Source organism: Pygocentrus nattereri, chromosome 29, assembly GCF_015220715.1.
Source record: "Pygocentrus nattereri isolate fPygNat1 chromosome 29, fPygNat1.pri, whole genome shotgun sequence".
Taxonomy (NCBI): Eukaryota; Metazoa; Chordata; class Actinopteri; order Characiformes; family Serrasalmidae; genus Pygocentrus; species Pygocentrus nattereri.
In genome coordinates this window covers 482501-488520 of record NC_051239.1, presented here as the reverse complement: position 1 = coordinate 488520, position 6020 = coordinate 482501, and the positions used below count along the sequence as shown (strand labels likewise).

General features: G+C 46.8%; 1 protein-coding gene across 1 annotated transcript in view; it reads left to right on the top strand.

The window, feature by feature from the left end:
• Window positions 1-6020, top strand: part of LOC108410878 (dematin-like) — an 81016-nt gene continuing 74996 nt past the window's right edge. Inside the window, exon 1 of the mRNA XM_037535984.1 lies at window positions 1-160. The gene's annotated coding sequence lies outside the window, so the exon portion shown is untranslated. The remainder of the gene's footprint in view (window positions 161-6020) is intronic.

The window sequence follows — 6020 nt, the reverse complement described above, 5'->3', positions numbered from 1 at the left end:
GCGCGGCGCTATCAGGGAGCGCAGGGGCTCGTGGCCTCAGCGCTGATAACACGCGCGCACACGTTCTCGGACACGCACGAGCTCACAGCGGATCGGAGGAGCGGCGCGAGACGCAGTTTGGGCTGAAACCGTTGGATTTTGCGCGAGACTCTGTTTAAAGGTGAGAGCTTCGTTCTCTGCACGAGGAGCTGGTGGTGACCGGCGAGCACGCGCGCGCGAGAGAGTGAGACGGTGTGAGATGATGGCGCAGGACAGGGCACCGTGATGCTCGTGCCACCGGCTCCGCCTGCGCGCGCACACGCGCACAGCTCAGCGGATTATTTAATATGATGCAGATTACAGGGGGGGGGGCAGAAACCACTAGAACTGCCCCACTGAGGGGCAAGTATAATTGCCTATTGATGCCTTATTGTTTTTCAGTGAAGGTTCTGTTTAGAACCATGAGTTCTGTAAAGAACACATTTATGCCTAACTGGTTCTTCAGACTGACAGAGAAGCTGTAGTTTGTGGTTCTATGCACAACCTTTGTGAAACTGTTCTATTTAGCACCATGTAAAAGGGTTCTTCTGTCACGACAAGCTTAGAAGAACCCTTTTTTGGTGCTATACAGAACCACAAACAGCACAATGTGAAGAACCATTTCACCAGGCAAAAAATAACATGCAAGCTCAAGTTGGTTCTTCATGGTTCTAAATACAACAGTTCCGTTTACTAAAGAACCAGTTAGTCTTAAGTACTACCACTGATCCGGTCTGTGATTGGCCCCACTGTAGGGTGGCCTAGTGTATAGCTGCCCCACTGAAAGGTGAGCTAGTGCCCCACTGAACAATGGACTAGCTCGTAAATACCCCACTGTAGGTTACAACTGCCCCACTAAAAGGTGTACTAGTCTGTAAGTGCCACATTGAATGGAGCCATTCTCTGACCCACTGAAGCTCTGGACTAGCCTAGAACTGCCCCATTCAGTGGTACACTAGTCCAGAGCTGCCCATGGAAGGTGTTCGGCGCCACTGAAGGTTGGACTAGTCAGTGGAATGGGTAATGTAACCTCTGTGGAGGTGGGCTAGCCTAGAGCCGTCCACTGGAGGATGGGATCCGACCCACTGGTTGGAGAGCTACCTTGAAAATGCCCCACCAAAGGGTGTGCCAGCTTATAACTGCCTTGTTGAAACGGGAACTGGTCTATAACTGCCCATTCAAGGGAAGATTAGCCTGTAACTGCCTGTTGAAGGGTGGACTGGGCTATAACTGCCCCACTGAATGTTGGACTAGCCTTTGAAATGTGTGGACTAGTGTATTGTAGCTGTCAGGTTGGGGCAGCCTAGAGATGTAGCCTATAACTACACCATAACTACCCAACTGAAGGGTGTACTAGCCTATAACCACCCCACTAAAGGGTGCACTAGCATATAACTACCCTGACTGAAGGGTGTACTAGCATACAATCACCCCACTAAAGGGTATACCAGCTTATAACCACCCCACTAAAGGGTGGTCTAGCATATAACTGCCCGACTGAAGGGTATACCAGCTTATAACCACCCCACTAAAGGGTGGTCTAGCACATAACTACCCTGACTGAAGGGTGTACTAGCATACAATCACCCCACTAAAGGGTGGTCTAGCACATAACTGCCCGACTGAAGGGTATACCAGCTTATAACCACCCCACTAAAGGGTGGTCTAGCATATAACTGCCCGACTGAAGGGTATACCAGCTTATAACCACCCCACTAAAGGGTGGTCTAGCACATAACTACCCTGACTGAAGGGTGTACTAGCATACAATCACCCCACTAAAGGGTGGTCTAGCACATAACTGCCCGACTGAAGGGTATACCAGCTTATAACCACCCCACTAAAGGGTGGTCTAGCATATAACTGCCCGACTGAAGGGTATACCAGCTTATAACCACCCCACTAAAGGGTGGTCTAGCATATAACTGCCCGACTGAAGGGTATACCAGCTTATAACCACCCCACTAAAGGGTGGTCTAGCATATAACTGCCCGACTGAAGGGTATACCAGCTTATAACCACCCCACTAAAGGGTGGTCTAGCATGAATGGGCTGGTCTAAATGGTCACTGAAGGGCACCACTTCACTGAAGAGTTAGCTGGCCTGGACCTACCCAGTGTAGAGTGGACTAGCCTACAGTTGCCTCCCACCAGAGTGATGAGCCGATCTGTAGTAGCCCACTGAGGAGTGTATTAGCCTTTAAGTGCCCCACTATAATGCCTGTAATGACTCACTGTACAGAAGGCTAGCGTATTTCCCCACTTAGTCCCGAACCACAGACTGAAAGGAGGATTAGGCCTATAATTACCCACCGAGGGGTGAACTAGCCTATTTTGACAGCCTTGCTGAAGGATGGACAAGCATTACTGACCCACTATCGGGTAGTATAGCCTAGGGCTGCCTGCTGAAGGGTGGACTAACCTGCTGAAAGGGGCCTTGTTAGTCTGAGGTTATATCAGTATGGAACTGCATTGGTGTATTTCAGACAGTCTGTAGGGCACCTGCACGTGGTTTATGTTCCCTTTTTATTGTGTTTTCAGGTTTATTTTTAGTACCCGAGCATGTGCAGTCATGCCCCAGAGCATGTGGCCTTGGGAGGATTAATATCTGTAATGGCAATCTCCATGAAGTGATCACTGCCGAGTTTGACTCCCCTATAGCTCTAATGACATGCTCCACTCCTTTAGGTACATCTCTGAACCCACGTTTGTGAGCTCTCCGACAGTTACGGCTCGTTTCATGTCCTAAAACAGTGTGCATTTGCAGTTGAATGCGGGGCTAATGTGGCTGATCTGGGTCCACCTAAACGAGTGGATAATCTGTGTTTATAAATGTTCGGTACAATGCTAGCGACTCCTTTCGCATAACGATCGAGACGCTGTAATTACACAGTGCGGCCTTCTCTACGTCTCTACACTGAACCCGCTCATTTCTTGACGGTGGACAACGTTTGACTCGCCTCTCTTTAAACATACGGGAGTGGATGATGTGGATGAAGCATAAGAGATGTAGACAAAAACAATTTGACTTAATCATTTTATGTCAACACTTGAAAATGATCAAGGTTAAAACCCCAGCGCTCGTCTTTCTCCTCATTGTCTGTGTATACATCCAAAGACATTTGCCAGTCCGATTAAATACATTCCGATCTCCGTTTGCACGCTACAAGTAATCCGATCCAAAGTGATGCTCAGGCGTGGAGAACCGCTTAGTGTAGACGTTACCATGACAACGGACATCACCTGAGTCCAGTCAGAGTGAGATGAGCAGCAGTGAGCAGTGATTGTGTTTTTAACTGCTTTAAAATGACGTCAGACTCAGGAAAACGTCCTTCACACGTCCTTATTAAAGAAGGCCGAGAGGAAGACGTCGTGCTCTGAGACGCATAAGCTGGACGTCCGTCCCACCGCCGTCTTTTAAAGATCAGAGCAGGAACTTCGTCTCCTCTGCAGACCAGTTTCTGCTCCGCCGTGTTGAACGGTATAAACTCTCACTGTGACGCGACGCTCATGCAGAACGGACTGAAACTTTCCGATAGGGAATGTAATCGGATACAGGCGTTTACACGGATATTATTCTTCTGTTTAACTGATTATTTACAGGACTACACACCTCGATCAATCAGATAGAAACTGCATTCCGAATGGCCTCAGTTGGACCTGACTGTTCCGATTGAGGTGTTAGTTGGATTATTAATGGATTGTTAGGCTGCGTGTAATCATGGCTACTGTCTAGCCGTGACAGACTTATGAGAGCAGACTTTGGAAACACTATGGGCTGAAAGATTTTCCTGTTAATTCTCTATATTGAAGATTTCTCCTTCTCTGAACATGCAGATATTACAGCCCTGAACAGGGGCACTTTTGCACACCATGGCTGTATTTTATCCATCGGGATGCTTTATTAACACTGTCGCCACTGACGTAGCTGCATTGACTGGCAGTATGTCAGCAAAAATAGTGTGTGACAACAATCAAGTACCATCTTTAGCTGCCTGAGTGTCAGAATTGTGAGGTATCCGTAAGAAAATACAGTGTTAGCTGTAAGTGTGTTGAGACGATTATCATTAATGTTACTTGTGTTGCTTTGCTTGAACATTTGACTCTAGCTGGACACTGTGGGTTGTTAAATTTACTATCCTCAAATAAAACGTGTCTAGAAAACCGAGTGTTAGACTTATATTATAAGCTAGAGTCCCTGTATATTCACCATGATGCTAAATTAGCTAGCCAACATAGCTAACATAGTCTTGTATCTAATATGCAAGTTTTTTAGCTGTTTAGGTGGTTTAGTACAGAGGTTTTCGCGCCACCAGGTACCTGGCTGTGGGTCGTGGGCTGTACCATATCGCCGTCATTATTATTATATTTTTTTAATGCTAAAATTCTTGCAGTTATGTATATCAGCCGGCATTACGTCTCTGTAAACAGTTTACTGGGCCAGGAAACCCAGAAAAACAAACAAAAAAAAACAAGAATTAAAATGATTCCAAGAAGAAAAAAAGCATAATTCAATTTAATGTCATGATGCGATCGCTACGAGTGATGCTGGTGCCCCAGACAATACATTGCAAATAGGGGTACTTACGCCCTTGGTATCCCCAAATTTGGCAATATGAATATGAGGAAATTAATGGCTTTCTGAATAAATACAGCTAAATTTAGGCTAATTATAACCTTGATACCCCCAAATCCAGCGCTGTTAGGCTAATCTGTCGGCTGTTTTAGGAAATGTGGGGCAATCGTGGGCTGGAGGTCAGGGAACCAGCCTCGTGACTGGAAGGTCACCGGTTTGATCCCTAGAGCTGACAGCACATGACTGAGGAGTCCTTGAGCAAGACACCTAACCCCCAACTGCTCCCCGGGCGCTGTGGATAGGGCTGCCCACCGCTCCGGTCAAGTGTGCTCACTGCCCCCTAGTGTGTGTGTTCACTAGTGTGTGTGTGGTGTTTCACTGCCCAGATGGGTTAAATGCGGAGGTGAAATTTCCCTGTTGTGGGACTAATAAGGGTCACTTAATAATAATAATAATGAAATTTATGGCTTTCTGAATAAATACAGCTAAATTTAGGCTAATTATAACCTTGATACCCCAAGTCCAGCACTGTTAGGCTAATCTGTCGGCTGTTTTAGCTGGAGAATCTAGTGAATGTGAGGAAATTGATGGCTTTCTGGAGAAGCACCGTAGCTAATGGGATATAGCTAAGTGGCTAAGCTAGTCAGCACGTCAGGTGGGGTATGTATTTAATATGCTGGACGACCGCGGCTGAGTCGAGCGCTGCGTTCGGCCATCTGGGCACCAAGTAGCAGCCATCTGTCCTTGGGATGATTCATCAGGCAGCACGTTGCTGCTTATTAACGGAGGTGTCTGTGAGTAAGACTCTGAAATCCTTTGCTTCCGTTTCACGCAGTAAGCTCTTTAGGAAGACGGGAGGCAGGTAGAAAGGGATCCGTGTTCATTCCTGTGTCCGTGTTTACCGATCACACAGTGTCCGAAACCACACAGTCCAGTCTGCTTGAGACCCCTTGAAGTGCAATATCATGGAAAACTCTAACATCCTAAAACATGCCGTCCGCTCGCCAGTCCATGCAGTCATGTATGGAGATGAAGCACATTTCAGATGCTTCGCTTTTGTGATGTCACAAAAACCGCCCGCTTTCACATATTAGCCTTGAACAGGTTAGCTCCTTAGCTCCGCCCAGTAACCTCTGAAGCTACACGCAGTGTTTCATCCTGTGAATGAGCCAATCAGAACAGAGCTCATTTACATATATCAGTATGAAAGCCATAGCCAAAGTACTTACAGATAACTTCATATAAAAATGAATTTAAACTGTTTTTGGTACATAAAACAGTGGTCGTCAGGGAAAGCAGTAAACTGCAAGAAAATAAAATGTGGTATGAGGGGAGCGGTGGGGGGGGGGGGGGGGGCATGGGGGGGGTTACTGGGTGCTAAACTATCACTTTAAAGCTTTGGTTGTAAATCTGTGTCTCTTTGTTAT